Consider the following 19,231-nt stretch of genomic DNA (forward strand, 5'->3'; position numbering starts at 1 on the left):
CTCAACTGGAACTCAGGGCACACTCTGCTCAGCTGTGTCTGTTACGTCCTGCCTCTCTAGGCAAACAGGGTAACTTGCTGTCACTGTGACAAAACACATGAGGACACAACAGAGAAAGGAAAAGATTCCGCGGTTTTGGTCCACATCCAGCTGGCTCCCCTGCTGGGCCTGAAGTGAGTGAGGCAGAGACACCGGGGGCGGGGGGCGGGGGGGGTCCTGGCAGAGGAGAGCTGCTCACCTCAGGGCAGCCAGCACAGAGAGAGGGAAAGGAGGCAGCCTGTGTCACAGGGCTTCCTCGGGGCCCAATCCTACTAGACGGCGGCACCCCGGTCAGAGCAGGTCTGTCCCACAGGCCAGTCACCACTGGAAACACTCAGACGCTCTCCGAATATGCTTAACCCCCTCAGTATTTCTGTATCTTCTTTTTTTTTTTGGTACCGGGGATCAAACTCAGGTCCTTGCACTTGTGCAAAAAGCAACCATTCGGGTCCTTTTTTTTTTTTGGTACTGGGGATCGAACTCAGGACCTTGTGCTTGCAAGGCAGGCAGTGGAACCACTGAGCTAAATCCCCAGCCCCCCTCAGTATTTCCTAGCCTAACCAAGGTGACAGCCAAGACTAACCACCACACAGACAGAGCAGTCGGTCTGGGAGTCATGCCACTGGGTCTCTTTTTTCCTCCCTCTCTTCTCCTTCATTCACTCCATTATCTACCCAAGTGTCCATCAATCTATCCCTTCTTTGTTCCCTCCCTGCGCACATCTAAACACCCATCCAAACTTTCCTCAATCCTTCTCTGTATACATCCATCCTCAACAATCCATCCATCATCCATCCATCCATCATCCATCCATCCATCATCCATCCATCCATCCATCCATCATCCATGCATCATCCGTCCATGCATCATCCATCAATCCATCCATCCATCCATCATGTACCCATCGTCCATCCAACCATCCATTCATCCTCCACCATCCATCCATGCATCATCCATGCATCATCCATCCATGCATCATCCATCCATCCATCCATCCATCATGTACCCATCATCCATCCATCCATCCATTCATCATTCATCATCTATCCATCCATCCATCATCCATGCCTTGCTCCTTCTCTGTGTACCATCTATCAATCCTCCCCCTCCTCATTCCCTCCCTGTCTATCTATCTGTCATCTGTCCATGGTGCTAGAGCATTGTGCCGCTCGTTCTCTGGTCATTTGCCAATAGTTACATCCAGGGCCTTTCTGGGGGAGAATTTTATAAATCTGCTCTCAGCTTTTTTTCTTTCCAATCTTACTGAGGTCCTAGGCTTTCTCCTGACCCAGTTTTCCTCCCCAGCTACTCAATACTTCCAGGGAGTCAAATTATAATCCTGCAAAATCTAAAGAAAAGAACGAAAAATATCATGGAGGAGCCGTAGAGGCCCAGGTGCCCTCCCCAGGACTCTGCAGCCCCAGTGGGACCTGAGGGTACTGTGCCCTGGGTGCCCTGGAAGCCCTGGGCCTGACCGCACTGCCCTCATGAGCACTGCCCAGCCCTGGCCTGTGGACTCGAGAATCCTCAGCATGCACTGCTCTGTACAAGGCAACTCTCACGACAGAATGTGGATGGCCCAACCACACAGGGCCACTCTCACCCATGTCCTGCACTCCACTCCAGACACCTCCTCCATGTCACTGTCCTTAGGAGCCGGGGCAGGCTCCCTCCCAGCCTCCGTGCCAGGCCTGCCCAGGCCTCCCCGTGATTGCTGGCTGCATCGCTGTTTCATTCCTTCCTGCTCAGCAGTGCAGTGGCCCTTTCCTGATCTCTGCACTCCTGGATGACTTCCCACAGTCCCTGAAGGGGGCTCAGCCACAGCCGGCAGGGAGGCAGCACTGCCTTGTGCTTGCCAACAACAGCAGCACGTCTGCTTCCCTCAACCAGGCCGGGCGCTGTCATTTCAGCTCAGGCCCAAGCCAGCACCTCAGCTAACTGTGTGCACCAGCAAATGCCATGGACATCAATGCCCACGGCAGAGCCCTCCTGTCCCCCTCTGTGGGCTCGGGGCTCTGCATGTCCGTCACTGTCACAGTGACCCCGAGGTGAAGTGCCACGCCAGATGCTGGGAGACGTCTTGGACACTAACCGATTTATGGAGGAACTGGATTGGACAAATTGGAAGGCACAAAATTAGGCTAAGAAAACAAACAGGCAGGAGGCTGTTTAGAGGAAATCTGTTCATACTGAGGGTAATTAATTAATGTGTTGACTGGGCTCCCGGAGGTGGTCACAGAAGCCGAAGCCACGATTATTTCAATAGACTCAGGTTTTCCTTGGGTGGAAATAGAGCCAAGAAGAGCCAGTGGGTCCCACGGCCCAGGGGATCGGCTCCACCCCAGACCCGGGGTCACCACAGAGACGGAAGTGGCTCCCAACCCCCACCTCCATTCTCCACCACAGGTGGCTCCACCTGCCTGGGCAGTGCCACCATCCAGAGAAGCAGCTGGGGTCTCCAGGCCTGCGTCCTCCTCACTGGAACTGGGAGCTGCAGCCCGGAGTGCCAGGCCGGGGCGTCAAAGGGCAGGCAGGAGCGAGGGCCAGCAGGCACTGGGAAGATCACTTGGGGCGGAGCACAAGAGCAAGCAGGGGCAGCTGGCAGAGGGAGGGAAGGGACGAGCGAAGAGAGGAGGAGGAAAGGGTGCAGCTGGGGAGGCCAGAGAAGGCCGGCCGCAAGGGCGTCAGAGGAAGCGGGAGGGAGACAGAGCAGATGGACACATGGACACGGCTGCCTTCCCACAGGACAGGGCCCAGACCTGCCTGGGAGGCCACCTGCTGCTCCTCCTGCGGCCGGGCTCCCTCACACGGCCGACAGCGCATAAACAGCAGCGCCACCCTCTCTGCAAACCGGAGCAGACTGGAAGGCCTGACAACTAAGATACTCCGCATTAGAACTTGCACCAGTGCCAAAGACTTCTTGATCTAAGTACAAAGGTCAGTGTGTTCCGAAATGAAAAAAGCCTTCCTTCAACAAACATGCGCCAGGCACATCTGCGCCTCTGACCCGGTACTAAGCGCTGAGCTAAGGAAGTACCGCACTCTGGCCCTCCTGCAGGGCGCGGAAGAGGAAGAGGGCGTCTAGCGCACACTGGGAAGTGACAGTGACAGCCAGGGGACCCAGGACAGCGCAGGCTGCTGCAGCCAGGGCAGGGTGGGTGCCGCTGAGAAGTCACCCTGGGAGAAGCAGCAGCGGAAACGGTGCAGATGGCCCAGTCGGCAGCAATGAGTCGGGTCAGCCCCACAGCCTGCGCCCGGAGCGGGCTGGCTCCTGTTGGGAGACAAGCTTCGCCACAAAATAGACAAATGCCACAAAAGTACTACGAGAACCTTTCCACACGTTGTGCGTTTCCTGAGACTCGGGATATCAGCGCACACCGAGAGAGCCGAGCCAGGGCTAGAGAACTTTGCTGTGGTTGCGGGAGACGGAAATGCAGCCACACGCAGCGGACCTCGCAGGTCCCTGAAGTGCAGCCACTCTGGGGGAGCAGACACCGTGGTCTGGGTGCACAGAAAACGGCCTCTGCAGGGCCTGGGCACCGCTGGAGGAAGAGAAGCCAGCACCATCCCCAGCCCAGCAGGACCCAGTGGCCGCAGCAGGCGTAAGATCCTGAGACCCAACCCACACTGACAGGATGCCGGAAATTCAGGGCTTTAAAAGACCCACGCCACCGACAGGACAGGCACAGTCTCCACAGCCCTCCCATGATCCGTGCCCAGGCCAGGCCGGAGCACTTCCGCCAGGGCACGTGCGGGGCTCCTGTCAGCTCAGGCTCAGCCCGGGCCACAGGAAGACTGCAGGTGGCACACAACGTCCACATCTCTGCTCCCAGAAGCTCGGGACTTAGCATTCCTCCACCAAGAAAAACCCCGATGCTCTGGTCTGAGTGTCCCTCTCCTCCTCCTGATCAGTGTGTGAGTCCCACCCACCCTTTGGTGGACGTGGTGGGAGATGTGCATCAAGACTCATGGGAAAAAGCACCTGGTTAATTCCAAGTCACCATGTGGGTCTGACGACAAAAACGTGACAATGATGGTAACAACACCAAATCCGGTGACGAAGACAAGTGGATGACAGCGTGCAGACCACTGTGGATGCACGGCAACCAGGTGGACATCAGGAGGGACAGACCAGCAGCCCTTGGAATTGTAAGGGACAGACGCCACCATAGGAGACGCACTGTAAGTTCACCACAGAGGTCTGCAGGATGGGACGACGCTCACGCAGCGGAATGGAATGGACGGGACCATTGAGAACAAAGGTGCAGCAGAGCCTGGAGGGCCAGGTGCACTGGAGCCCTCTCCCCCTGGGGCGGGCACGCTGTGCCGACGAAGTTGGTCGGTGGAATCAGAGCAAGCACTTGGATGGGAACCTGGGCCCCACACCACCCAACCTGACTCAGCTCCAGGCAGGTGAGAGCCCCAGCAGCAGGCCGGACAGGATGGGGCAGCCAGAATCCCCTTCCCCTCGGGCCACGCCCCCCGCCTGGCCAGTATCTGCCTCTGCGCCCAGTGGGTCCTGCCCTTCAACCTAGTGGAAATCAGTACCCACTCAACGGAAAGGGGAGAGAACGCAAAGTTAAAGCAGCGCGGGCAAGGGGCAGGGCGAGCTCTGTGCTGAGTGCAGGTGGACCGGGAGGTGCGGGCGAGGTCAGCTGCCTCGCGGCCAGGCAGAAGCAAGGCTACCTGCGGGCAGGTGACGCAGTGGGCAGGTGACACAGTGTCCATGAGGTGCGGACAACGGTTGGGAGGGCGCTAACGTGGCCCAAAGAGAAGGCACTGACGGGCGAACAAAATCCAAACAGCACAGCAGGTAAGGCAGCAGGGCTGGCCAGAGGAAGCCCATCTGTCGGCAGCTGCTCAGGCCTGGGGACGAACCGGGTGACCGGGCACCCTCAGAGCAAGCCTGCCACTGCGGGGCATCGGAGGTCTCTGGCAGCTACGGAAACCAAGGCAAGAAGAGAAGAGGCAGCACCGGACCCAGGCCGCTCCTCCGCTCCGCCCCAGGCTGCAGGCAAGAGCGTGGAGCGGGACACAGGGCCACGGGCGACAGCTGGAGTGCAGCTGCCCGGTGCCCAGTGGGAATGGGGAGGGCGGAGAGCACCCCTCCCTGCCTTCTCAGTCTGCTTCACGGTCTCCCTGGCGACCTTGCACACTCGGGCTGCTGGAGGCGGAGCCAGGATGGCGCACACCCCGCCAGCGCTCTCCCCTCTGCCTCCTTCTCTGAGATGGAGTCGCACCAAGGCCCCTCACAGGGGGGTCCTCCTGCCTCAGTCTCCCGACTAGCTGAGATTACGGGCATGAGTCACCACGCCTGTGTCACATGGGCATATAAAGGGGAAACAGAGTCACGGGGCACCCTGGGATCCCGGAACCCTTGGTTATGAAGGCTGGCCGTGACTCACGTGGGAAACCAGGCACAGGGCAAGGACTGGGGAGGAGAATCCCGGGCAGGGCCTGGCTGTCCGTGAGGGAGGTGGCCTGTAGGAGAAAGGCAGCAGGGCTAGCAGGCCCACTCCTAGGGTGAGGCAGGGGCAGACCTGGGCACCGCAGAGGGCACTCCAGGGTCTGAGCAGACCATGGCCCAGGCTCCCAAGTGCACAGCGAACACCACGGGTCCCCACCAGCTGAGTCCAGTCTGGGTCCTGGGCCCTAGTGACCCGCACAGGGAGCTTTGAGCTCCTGCCACGAACCTGCCCCCTCCCCAGGGCCCAGTGCTCACCCCGATCAGCCCCATACCGTGTGGCATCTGCCCGCCCATGCAGGTGTCCCAGGTTCGGGCTGGCGGTCACTCGGCAGCAGGACCCAGGTCTGCACACGCAGGTCCTCAGGAGCAGACACTCCATGAACAGCTGGCAAAAAGGTGATTAATTATGGACTGAGGAAGGGGAACGGGGCTTAGCAGGTTGACTGCTCAACCTGCAGCAGGCCTGTTTTTTCAAAACTTTGCCAAAGGAACACTGGCCACAGGCTTTTGGGGACAGCGGGGGAGACGCAGGCCACACTGCACAGCATAGCAGCCGGGAAGTGAAGAGGTGGAGGGCTTGAGATGCAGAGAGAGCAGGGGACCCTGAGAAGGACCTGGAGCACACCTGGCCCCTGGGGGAACGCAGCTGGGGCCCAGAGGAGCTGGGCATCAGCCAGAGCCTGGCAGGAGAAGACAGTGCCCCAAAACCGAGTGATTTGAGGCATGTGGGATAAACAGGTGGAGTGGACTGCCGGGCGGGAGGAGTGAAGGATCCATGGACATGGCCCTGGAACTCCCCACACAGCACTGTGACCTGGAGGTGCCGACGCGCCGCTCAGTGGCCTTCACGTCACGTGTTCTGTCACAAGACAGGAGCAAACCGAGGGGGCATGAACCCAGGCGCCACAGAGGCTTCATGGAGAACCCAGCCCCATCCTCACTGACTCTGTGTCCGCCCTGTCTCAGTGGAGGGGTGTGAACACAACCAAGGCGGCCTGGCATGGACACAGTTACTGGCTCAATAACTAATCCACTGAACTGTCTTTTCATGCAGCCCACACTTGTCTGCAGGAAAATAATGATCAGGTACATCAAACACTGCTGTTGTTCAACCAGATGTATCTTCCAAAATCGTCTTGTCTACCAACCAGTAAATTCACTGAAGAACAAGGATGGACGACGGACAGATGGATGGTAGGGTGGATGGAGGGATGGGGGAGGGAGAGTTACAGTCTGGGTGAACTGGAAGAGCTTCAGTAGCCAGAACCACTTCACTACCACCCCGAAGTGGCGCCAGAAGGAGATTAGGAATGAGCCAGAGGGGCCCACACACAGGGAGGACCACCCACAGCAGCTGCATCCTTTCTTACAATGACAGGCTCTCTCTCTTCCCTCTCACGCGAGTCCTGCCAGGGTCCTCCCAACAGGAGGTCTGTGGTGCCCCCACATGCGTCAGCAGGGGGACAAAGAGCAGGGTGGAAAAGGGCAAGCAGAGGTGGAGATGAGAAAACACATCCGGTATGCAGTGCAAAGGCCCGGGGACAGGAGTCTGCTCAGGGAGGCAAGGAGAACCTGGCTGGTGTCCAGGGTTTGGGGAGTTGGCAAATGAGGGGTCTTGGCCAGAGGAAAGCGCAAGGAGGCTTGATTCAATGCCGCGTGCCAGGCATGGATGTGTGCACAGGCCTGTGTTCCATGAGTAGATGAATAAAGACTTAGTCAGCAAATCTGCAAAAACAGTTGGTGTACGAGCTGGGTGTAGTGGTGCTCACCTATAATCCTAGCACCCGGGAAAGCTAAGGCAGGAGGATCACAAATTCAAGTCCAGCCTGAGACACTTAGCAAGACCCTGTCTCAAAATAGAAAGTAAAAAAGGACCGGGGATATAGCTCTTTGTTCAATCCCCAGTGCTGAAGAGAGAGAGACAGAACATTAGTGTGTTTGATTGCATTTTTAAGTACCTGGAATCTCTCACCTCCAAAGCTCTCACCACCAGGCCACTCATTTCTTCCCTGCGGGCTGCCCACCACCTCAGCCTCTTCTTTGGGCATGGGCATCGACCTGCTGAGGCTTCCCTGGCCCCAGGGGTTTGCACTGTGTCTTGGTGGGTCTGGAACATCCCCCATCCCCCAGCCGTGGCCAGGCACATCACCTCCTGCACAGAGCCTTTCCAAGGGCCACCTTGGGAGTGTAGCACCCTTTGCTAGACTTCCATGATCCCTGTGCCATCTCCCATGATCCTGTGCTGACTCCCATGATCCTTGTGCTGACTCCCATGATCCTGTGCTGACTCCCATGATCCCTGTGCTGACTCCCATGATCCCTGTGCCATCTCCCATGATCCTGTGCCAACTCCCATGATCCTGTGCCATCTCCCATGATCCTGTGCCAACTCCCATGATCCCACACACAATCCTGCACCTGGATGTGGGTCCACTCACCCTTCACACCACCCCCTAGCCATGAGCCAATGGCTTTTGCCCACACACCCTCATATTCAACAGAACCCCGCACAAGGCCAGCACTAGATTTTATGTGAACACAAGAAGGGGTAAATGTACAGATGCCACAAAGCAGGAGGTGGCAGACTCTATCATTTAATGCTGGTCCCCGACTCCGACGTAATGGAATTCTTCTATTTTTAATCCGCCCCCTACTCCGGAACATGACACCAGTACAAAAACGAAGACAAGTGACAAACAGCCTACAACCTGAACACCGGCAGCAGCTCAAAATGACAACATTAATTTAGTGAACTTAAACACTGGTGAACTCTTTAACACATTCCAAGTTATTTACACTAGGAAAGGCATCCTGAGATCGCTTGCCAAAGACGGCCTCAAACAGAGATGACACATGTATCTTTCAAATGTTAATTTCCTTTTTAAACTTTCAGCTTTGATGCACGTTGCCTTTTCTCTCTTGGAATCAGAAAATCAGAAGAGACTCACTGATGATGTTTTTGACCCATCCGTCAATCCGCCCATCCATTCATCTATCCGTTTATACATCCATCCATCCGCCCACCCACCCAGCCACCAATCTGCCATCCATCTCTCCACGCTTCCGAAATGACAGGGACTACACAGGCTGCCAGAATGCAAAGTGCTGAGCCTCTATTTAGAGACGACAGAGTGAATCCCACGCACCGGGTCCACCGAGGTCACCCGTGATAGCAGTTGAGGGGACAGAGGGAGAGGGGAGTGGGCGACGCAGAGACAGGGAAGGCCGAAGGCGCCTGGAGAGGGGCTTCTATTTCCTCGGCTGTCGTAACTGGGCAGCTCACCACGGCAGTGTGTTGTCCAAGTCTGCAGCCTGGATGTCCAGGGTAAAGCTGCTCGGAGCTGCTCCCAGGGAAGGCATGCGGGAGACTCGGTCCCATGCCCGCTCCCCACTTCTGACAGGATGCTCCTGAAGGTACAACCCGCACCTCCCTCACACCATCTTCCCTCTGTCCACGTCCAGCTCTATGTGCAAATCCCCCTCTCATAGGGACACGGGCGTGTGGTCCAGGCCACCATGATGACTGCGCCATGATTTGATCATCTGCTAAGAATCTGTTTGGAATCAGGTCACAGTCACAGGCCTGGGGTGAGGACATCTATGTTTCTGTGGGGGACACAATCTGATCCATAACACTGCGGAAAGCCTGATCTTGAAGGACAAACATGAACTTCCTGCAGGGATGCAGCATGGGGTGTGGATGGGGTGAAGACTGGAGGTCCAGACCCCGGGCAGCCAGGGCCGGGGAAGCTGCTCACTGGAGGCCAGAGGGCCTGGACCCTTCTCCCAGGGGTCGAGAAACCCCACAGCAGCCTTGTGCCCAGAAAGAATGTGGCCAAGAGAGTGCCTTCTGCCATCTGTGCCTCAGTGCCAAGAAAGCGTGGAAGCCATGCCTGCCCTTCATGTGTCGATGTGGGCGGGGAGTCCTCTGCCTATGGTCCCTCTCCAACAACCCTGGCCTGCTCTGGAAGGTGAGTGCCAGGTCTTCACAGTGAGCTTGACCCCCTGAGCTAAAAGGGGAGCCCCGCCAGGTGTGGGGTCCACGCAGAAGGAGCCACCTTGCGGCAGGAGGCCCACCGCAGGCTCCCAGGTTCTCATGTTCGTCTGTCTTGGGCTCCAGGTCTCTGGCCAGCTGGAGGTAAGGGCAGGGGCACCTCAGGGGGAAGCTGCTGGGACGCGGGGGGGGGGGGGGGGGGAGCAGAGCAAAGGCACCGGTGAGGCCAGAGGCTCCTGACCCAGCTTTCCCTGAAGTCTTCCTGCGTGTTGAGGAATAACTGCAGACCGAAGAATTCACTCTCATCCCGCCCCTTCCCATCACTTTCCGGGGAGTCATTGCACCTTGCAGCAGTGCTAGCATCTTGTCCAGCTCCAGCGCATTTTCATCACCCAGGGAAGAAACCACAGGCCTGGCCGCAGGCCCGACCCTGGGACACCTAACCTACTTCCTGTCTGCTTGGAGTCACAGCCCTGAGGCTCCCTGTGAAGGGACAGACCTGATGTGGCCTTTTGCTTCTAGCTTCTCCACTTGGCACGTTTTGCAGCTTTGTTCAGCTTACGACATGAACCAGCCCCTCGCTTTAATGCCTGGATGACACTCCATTGTACTGCTAGACCACATTTTGTTTATGGGTTCATTAAATGACAGTCACGTGGTCTCCATGTTTTGATGGCCAGGAACGACCCTGCCCTGACCACTTTGGTACCCGCTTCCGAGTGCTGTTTCCACCCCCGGCAGGCGTCCTGCAGCTTTCCCCAGAGTGGCCACACCATGGTCCGGAGCCACCACTGCCTCACATGCCCAGCTGCTCACGAGGCTCCTGGGGTCTCCAGGTTCCTAGCACCGCAGGGAGCCCCTGCAGGAGTAGACAGGAGAGGACGGGCTCACACACAGGGAAGGGGCCAAGGGCAAGAACCACAGGGCCACCGTGACTCCGTGGCCCGGACCCGGCGTGGGCCAAGGTCAGGGTTCACATCGGCCATCATGGTGGGAAGCACACGGGTGGCACAGGGGAGGGACCTCATGCGCTCTGCACGCTGACACAGTGTCATTCCACAGGCTGTGCCTGACCCAGCTGCCAGGGCCACCAACCGGAAGGAAAGTGCGTCCTCGGGCGGGGAGGGTGTGAGGTGGACGGAGCTTGCTTCTTTCCTTGCAGTAATACTTGCATTCCAGGTCATCGAATTTGGTTCTTAGCACTAATGTCATTTTCTGCTAATTTAATGTCCCAGGCAACCCTTGGAGTGAAAAGATTTCAGGTGGAGCCCTTCTGAGAGGAGCCGCCTCCCAGGGCAGGTGAGCTGCAGGCTGAGCAGGGCGGCTCCTGGCCGCAGAGGCTGCAGGTCACAGGGCTTGGCACGGGCAGTCTGCTGGGTGCGAGGGCAGAGGCCGCTGGGCTTCTCCTCTGCTTGCTGCGGTGGGCATTCGGGAAGCTGCAGGGCACCAGGCCTGGAGTGATGCAGGCAGGGGGAGGTCAGAAAGGGGCGGCCAGCCCATCCCCAACTCAGCTCCGGGGCAAGAAGCAGCCCCTGCCTACTATTCGGAGATGAGGGTCCAGTACCCTGTGGACGCCCATCGCACAGCGTGGCTCCTCATTCAGCTTCTTACATTCTCAAAAGCCTCCGGTGTGGACAGCAGATTCTACAGTTGCCCTAGGCGTACCGGACAGAGGGACACAAGATGGCCAGAAGAGAACTTAGTCCCTGGCACACCACCCAACCGCACCAATGCCCTTGGCCACCCAGACCTTGGACAATGGTCAGCAGGAAGCACCTGGCAGGTCTGCATGTGAGGACTGCAGGAGAACCAGGCGAAGCCTACTGTGCTGGCACCGCTGGGCACTGGGAACCAGGTGACACCAGGGTTGGTCACTGGCAGCAGCTTCCCACCTGCAGGGCGAGCCTGCGAGGCCAGGCATCAGGAACAACTCCTTTCACAGCAATTTGCAGCTAATCCGCCAGCTTCCTGGCCCGCCCTGCACCCACCATGCTGGGTTCACAGGTCACAGGTGCAGAGAGGGAGGAAGGCTCTCCAGGGGCTGGGGCGCTCCAGCGCCCATCCAGCTGCCTGACCAGCCCGGTCTGGTTTGCCTGATGGCAGCACGAGACCATGAAGCCGGAGGCCCAGTCCCGCTCCTCGGTGACCCTGACCCTGCATGACAGCGGGGGACTTGGGCTCAGGGGCAGGGAGGACGGCAAGGACAGCGTCCTCCTGCTCACAGATGCTGTGCAACACTCGGCTCCCTGCTCGACGGGAAGTGGGGAGGGAGGAGAAGCAGGAAAATGCAGCTTCTCCCCGGGGTGGATGAAGATGAATATTCCCTCCGCGTGGGATGAGGTGGTGTGATCCTGCTATTAATACAGAATCACAGAGCCCCAAAGCGTGGCATGCAGGGAGGCGTGGTGTCTCTAGGGAAGGGTGCAGAGACAGAAAGGGACAGGGTTGCATGCGGACACAGCTGACCTCCGAGAGGGTTGAAGCTGATGCGGAGCCTGTGGCTGGGCCCTGCAGGGTACCACAAGGCACCGGACGCGCTCTGCCCTTGTCTGAAGATCACACGTGGTCCCCAAGGCCACACCTGGTATAGGTCAGCACACGGCCCTGGACCCTCGCTTGCTGGGCCCTGGGCCGACAGACCCAGGACTCCTGCCCTGGCCCACTTCCCAAGCCTCGAGCCCCACCCCAGAGCCCCACCCCCTCCTTCCTTCCCTGCACCCAGGTGTCTGCTTCCAGTACAGCAGTGTCATGAGTCCCTCCTGTGAGGAAACTGCTGCTCTCAGCCTGCGTCGCCCACAGCCTCGACTGCCCACTCCCCGGGGCTGGCAGTGCCTCCGTCCAGGTTTCTCCAGAGCCCACTGTCCACATGCCCACAGCCTGCCGGCCATGCCTGCTGAGTGGGGCCCAGCAATGGCTCCAAAGCTCCGGGACTGTGCTCCCTCCGGGGGGCGGAGGAGTCCTCAGTCTGGACTGGACAGCTCACGCCCAGCAGCGCCAGCGGACCCAGGAGAAATGCCACCTGGTGGCACAGAGGGGGTGGCCGAGGCCTGGTCTGTTGTCAGTGCCCACCACAGTGCCCTCCATCCAGTAAGAGCACAGGGTCTTGGGAGCTGGGGCCTGGGCCGCCCTCTGCGGGGGAGAACAGGACGTCCATCCAGGATCGCCAGGCCCCACCCTACCGGGGTCCTGTGTGGCGAGGGTCTTCAGACAGGCACCAGGACATCCGGCGGTCTATACCAAAGCCTGTCCAGCAGGGAGCAGCACCTTGGTTCTGAGCAGGAAGTGTGGGCCAAGAGAGGGTAAGTGACTCAGCTGAGGACACACAGCATTTCAGGGCAGGCTTGGGTTCAGAACGAGGGGTGCTGAGCCGGCTCAGAGGCTCTGTGGGGAGCCAGGGAACTTGATATCAGCAGTGACACTTCTTCTGTCATGCCGTAAAGTTCTGCAGCTGGTCACTTAGGTAACACAACTCAATCTCCTCCGACGTGACCACCGCATCCACGACGCAGGACCACAGCAGGGCGAGCCCCGGTGTCCCTTGCTGCACACACCCGGAAACGCAGGTGGACACGATGGGCCTCGAAGCCTGGCCTCGGCTCCCGCAGCACCAAGCGCATGACAAGGAGGCCTGAACCACAGCGGGGAGTGAGCCGTCAGCCAGAAGTGGCTCTGGGACCTGCAGGTCTCGCCTTTCCCCACTGTGAAACGGAGTCCTCCGGGCCCGGGGGCAACCTGGTCATCTTCCTGGAAATCGTTCCTCAGTTACAGGAGTAGGAGGGGCGCTGAGGATGCTGAGCAAATGCACGGGCTTCCCATCACACTCCCTTTGGCAGGGCCAGGTCCCTTGTCGCCTGTCCTCAGCACACATGCACCCCGCCCTCAGTCCTGCCCCGTGCAAGGTCCTGCAAGGCTGACAGAGGCTTTATCTGCTTAGCCATAAGCCTGCCACGATGATTCCTAACGTCTGCCTGGTTCTCACTCTGGGAGTCTATGCTGGAAACAAAAGGCAAATTGCATTAAAGGGCTGATGGAATTTTCTGCTTCTGTTGGCTTATAATAATCCCGCTAGCCAAGGAATATGGTTTGCCTCCTGTCCAAAACAGCTGCCTGTCTCAGGGACTGTCCTGTCCTTGTCTAGAATGTGAGCACCCTGACTTTGACAGGACACCTCTGGCTCTTTCTGTATCTGCAAGGTCTTGGGACTACGGTGTCAGGGCCTCTTCAGACAGGCCAGGCTCCCTCACCCACTAGCATGGCGGCCTTGATCAAACAGCTCAACATCCTGAGCCTCAGGCTCCTCATCTGCAGCATGCGGCAGGTGTGAAACTTTATGCGGAGTAATGAGATCATGCATGCAAAACCCGGAGCCCAGCACGAAGCACAGGACAAGCCAAAAGATGCAAACTCTGGCTGATTGAGCCAGCCAACGCCTACAGTGACCAGAGCAGATAGCACAGGTCTTTCTGCTCAATTCTCTGCACGAACAACAGTGTGGGGTGGCCAGGGGGGACACGAGGACCAACAGGAGCATTTGCACAGAGCAAAGGGACCTCTAGGACTCCGCCCCTGGGTGCTGCTATGGTGAAATGAGCTTCGGATCTTGCTAGATCTTTCCAGTTCTTAAAAAAGGAATTATCTTCCAATATTTAACCATTACCAGTGAATTCAAAACTAGTAAAAACAGTGGGCGGGTCAAACCCAACACAAAGGCCAGCAGATGTAGCCAATCTTTTTCAAAGTTGTAAATGGTGGGTTTTGTTTGTCTGGCCTCCCTCCCTCCCTCTCTCCCCTCCCCCAGTCAAACCCAGGGCCTCCTGTGTGCCAGGCAAGCTTTCCTGCCCTGAGCCCCACCTGCACCCCACACAGGAGATATGGATGGAAGCTGTTGCTATCGTTTGTTATGGTTATAGCTTAATAGCGCACTTCCTTTTCAGGTTTATCAACCTTCTGTAATAGGAATTTTCTTTCTTTTTCCAAACACATGTTTATTGAGTAATGCAGATGGGAACATTCATTATCAAATGGGGCTTGGAGTCTATGTCAAGCAATAATATTGTCTAAATATTAGTTAGAGCTAGGTCGTTGCTAGAGTCTGGTAGAAAGACTGGTCTCATTTTGAACTGATGGAAACACGGATACAGACACAGGATTTTATGAACAAATTCAGATCTCAAATTCAATGCTGTGATCAAACTTTTATAGAGCAAATACCATGCAAATGGTGAGGTATATATCAGGAAGGAGAAAAGACCTCAGGGTTAAAGAGAAGTGTTAAACATCAATCCCAAAAGAAAAGTCTTGTGCTTAAAAAGTGTTCAAATTGACAGTGACACAGATTCATAAATCCCAAAGGTTAATAAAATTCCTCTCATCTGAAATACAAAAAACTAAAAGAATCACTTGAAATTCAGCTTCTCACTTAAGTATCTAGATTTGCACAGGCTTTAACAACATGAAATAATGTGCTGAAAAGTGAACAAATCATGAGGGAATACAGTGGTACCTCGGTTCATGAACTGAATTTGTTCTACGATTCTGGATTCTGGCAGAGATGTTCACGCTTGTGTTTGCGGGAGCAGGGTGGCCGAGGTCCTTGTTACTGGATGCAGAGTTTGCAAAGAAAGAAACTGTACCAAACGCTTCTGTTTGTGAACCAAAGTGTTTGTAAAGAAAAGCGTTTGTGAACCGAGGCCCACTGTAGCCGAGTTAATTTAAAGTGGTACACTTATGAAAGCATCATGCAGCACCCAAAGCCTTCCCATGCCCCGCAGTCCCCGGGCAAACCTGCTCCCCAGTGCTGGCCTGTGCTAAGCTCTGCTGTCTGCGGATGTCACGAGCTGTGGCCATGCAGAAAGCACAGTGCGTGTCTGCCTGCCTGCTTTCGCTAGGCCCTGGCTCCGGGCCTGCAGCACTGGCTGTACAAATCCCACCCTCTATGTCCGCCCACTCGGCCGTGGATGATATCGGGAGCTTCCTGTGTGCACTGCTGGTGTGAACGCAGGCGCACAAGCCCAGGACGCTGCACACGCATTTCTGCCTGGTGAACACCCAGAACAGAGCCGATGGGCGTGCATGGCTCCACCTCGTAAAACCGAAGTGTTTTCCAAGGTGATTACACCGATGTATCTTTTGCTTAAAATTAATAGACCTGCTCAACTGTCAGTAGGTCTCTGAAGAAAACAGTGCCCCGCCTTTTGAACTGGGATATGACATCAACATTAAGGGAACCACCTTGGAACCAGGATCCCCAAGGGCAGGCATTCTGGCCCACTTGTTCAGCGGCGTCTCCAGTAATAGACCACTAACCTTGAGCTCGAGCTGTCTGAACCATTCACAGCCACACTGCTGAGCACGGAGCTCTTTCATGGAATGTCAGCTCTGCCCATGTTTGTCTATCGAGTTAAGATTAAAGGACACCAAACCCCAGAGCGGAACAAGATGTGTGTGCAGGAACCGGGGTGAGCAAATCCATCTGTTTTGTGCGTGTGCAGGACCCAGGACCACCCTCCATAGATGTTCCAGTCTGTGCCACAGCCTGTGAATGCCTCCGGCAAAGGCGGGAGGACCACAGCAGGTGGGGTTCAGCTCAGCAGGTGGAGGCAGCACAGTTAGCACAGTCACCAGCCACCTGTCATGGGGACAGTCATGGTCACAGAAGCAAGATACAGGTCACAGATCAGGGAGAGATTTGGAGGCAACTCCTTGGACACCCCAGGAGCCGCAGGGGAGGACTGGGCATCCCTAGAAGCTCCAAAGGCCAAAGGACGGAGTCTTTCCTGCACCCCTGGAGGGAGCCAGCCAGCCCTGCCGACACCCTGACTTCAGCCCACACAGACTGTGTGTGGACTTCCCACCTTTAGAAAAAAATTAGATTTTTTTCTGTTTTAAGACACTAACACTGTGCTGATCTGTTACAGGAAACTGGAACAGCATTCCCCTTATCCGAGGGGAAGCACTGTGAGACTCCCAGTGAACGCCTAGAAGTGCACACAGCTACCCACACTGAACAGGTCTCCATCTCAAAGTGCTGATCGCCACGGTGGCTGTGATTGTGGTGGCAAAGCTAGCATTCCTGTCCCCTGCCTTCTTGGGGACTTCAGAGACAGATTTGTTCTCACTGGAGAATTCAGCACATGACTCTTTTTTCGGCCTGAAGTGGAGCTCTTTCGCTTTGTCACTTGAAGCTGTCCCAGCTCCCCTTGGCCGATCAGAGCGGGCAGCATCAAGCCCTTCAGCTGGGGGCCGTTCATTATTCAGAGGCATCCTGGCAGCTGAGCAGAGGCACCACCACCCTGCGCCAGGCAGGCTGGTGACCGGGCTGCCGCTGAGCAGGGTCGGGCAGGCCAGGTGGCACGCTGGATGGGACAGCTCGTCAGAGCCACATGCCACCACGCCAGGCAGGACAGAGGGCAACCTGACACTCCGCAGGTTTGCGGCCACAACTTTCCATTTAAGATTCCCAGAACACCGCTGGCGGTGAGTGAATCGGGCGGGGTGCAAGGTCCGTAGCGGGGTTCAGACCAGGAGCTTGGAGCCCCAGTCGGAGGCGCCTCCAGGACAGGCACCCGCGGAGGTGCTGTCACCCCTAAGACGCTGTGGGCGCGCAGGAGGCAGGGCTCCTCTTGATCGCCACCTCACAGCCTGCAGAACCCCGAGGTCTCCACCGCCCCGAAGGCGGGACCCTCGGGCGGCTCTGCTCAGCAGGTGAGGGCGCAGACAGCTGCAGCCCACTGTCCCTGCCGTCACAGCCCAGCCCTCCGGCGGCTCCGCTCCAGCTCAGCGCGAACAGCCGTGAAGCACAGGCTGGGAAAGCTCTGCAGCTGGGATCCATTAGAAAGAGAATCAGCGCAGCTTTATGGCACACTTTCCACTTTGCCTTGCACTTAGCATCTGTGTTCCTACAGCCACGCGTCCTTCTTCATGGACTCCGGGCCACGAGCAGGAGGGACATCCGCTTCACTGCCTCACAGCAGCCTCAGAGCCCCGCCCTGGGGATGCCAGACCTCAGCAGACTGTCCACTCCGGCCCCACCAGGCCGAGGTCACAAACCCCCCGCAACGTGCTGGGGTGGGGACTGGCCAGTGCACGGAAAGCTGTGCTGGGTGAAGCACACCCTGCCGCCCCAAGACCCCGAGAAGCGCCAAAGGAGAAGCTGCCTCTCAGAGCTCCTGCAGGGCCGCAGGTCGGGACCTTTGCTCTCTGTGGAGATGCGCTGTGGTGACTCTTGGTCTGGTTCACTTCAGCAGCAGTTTGGTTGCTGAAACCAAATGAACAGTGACCAAGGACTCACCGATGACAAAGCTCAGCACGGCTGGAATCAGCTCAGCCCACACCCTCCGCTCGCTCACCGCCCTGGCCCGGACACCTGGCACTGGGTGCACTCAACACGAGGTGTCCAGGGATGCGCCCGCCTCCCCCGCACCCGCCAGGCCATGGGGCTTCTGCAGCACTGAGGATCTGAGTCATCTCAGCGCCACATGCGTGCCAACAGTTTGCCCCCGGCCAGGCAGCATCTTCTTCCAGCCCCGGACTCCACACCCGCAGAAGCCCTGCCGCAGGCAGAAAGGACCCTGTCCTCAGTGAGGCCCACGGTGGCCAAGAGAGGGGTGACCCAGAGCGGGCACTAGGCAGAGCCGCTCGAGCCCCAGTGACTACAGGACCCAAAGGTGGGCAGCTCCGCGAAGGCCAGTGGAGCCAGGCACAGTGGTGAGCACAGCGCCTCACCAGCCTGAGTACCCACAAGCAGGAGCCACAGGCAACCCGGGCATGGGGAGAAGCAGCCGCCCTCCTCCGCTGGGGTGGTGGAAGCGTCAACCTCACTGTCATGTTGGAAAAGCAACCCAGAGGGAAACCACGGCAGAGAGAAGCAGAACAAAAGACCTGACCACAGTAATGCCCATGGGCACCCGGATTCAGCCCCGCCTGAAGCCCGACTGTCTTCATACAAATTACACCAACCACCAGATTCCCTTCCTGCCAACATCATTCTGGGAGGCCTCTGCTGAGCACAAATGAAAATCTCACAACTCCCTTGCGGGAAGGTTAGGCAGCACCCCTGAAAGCCCCGGTCTGATCTAACACTGGGCTGGCAGCACTGCAGCATGGGAGCACGGGGTCTGGCCGCTGGCTGGGAGGCAGGGTAACGCTGTCCCTACTGCACAGGGCCACGAGGACAGGGCCGGCCCCGGAAATGCTCTGATGCCAGCTGCCGGCGCTGTCAGCATTGCATGACCATCGTTGCCAGCATTCTCACCACCATCACCCTGGCGTGGTTGCACTGCCGGGGGCTCCGTGTCTTCCTCCGAAACCTGGGGCCCCAGCCTCTCCCTGCATCCAGCCTGCTCCACTGTCGGAGTCAAGCCCTGCCCTCCCTCTGGCTCAGATGCCTCTGCAGCGTCACAAGCCTCTCCCTGGCACCACACAGCGCAGGGGTGGCGACCTTCTGACATACTGTTACTGGGTTTTTCTTTCAAGGCACAAGATGTTAATGTAGAGCTGTTTTTCCTAAACTAAAACCTCAGTATTCGGCTTTAATTGCAGTGTTGGCGCTGTGCAATAAATAATTGGGCTCTGGGTTGCAGTTGGGGCGCTCGACTCTGCAAGCTTTGCTGTCACTGACTTAGTGCACGTAGCTGGGCAGAGGAAGGCTCAAGGGGGTAAGGCCGCCCTGCCCTGCCACGCAGGAGCTCAGCTCCACTGTTTGCCTCCGTCCCCCACCCCAAGGCAGACCT

General features: G+C 57.5%; 1 protein-coding gene across 5 annotated transcripts in view; it reads right to left on the minus strand.

Annotated features, from left to right (window-relative positions):
• The window catches only part of Large1 (LARGE xylosyl- and glucuronyltransferase 1), a 334,576-nt gene that overhangs the window by 217,636 nt on the left and 97,709 nt on the right, over positions 1 to 19,231 (minus strand). The gene's annotated exons all lie outside the window — the stretch shown is intronic.

Source organism: Heterocephalus glaber, unplaced genomic scaffold (genome assembly GCF_053883595.1).
Source record: "Heterocephalus glaber isolate CG9 unplaced genomic scaffold, H.glaber_assembly_v1.0 deba00001572, whole genome shotgun sequence".
NCBI lineage: Eukaryota > Metazoa > Chordata > Mammalia > Rodentia > Bathyergidae > Heterocephalus > Heterocephalus glaber.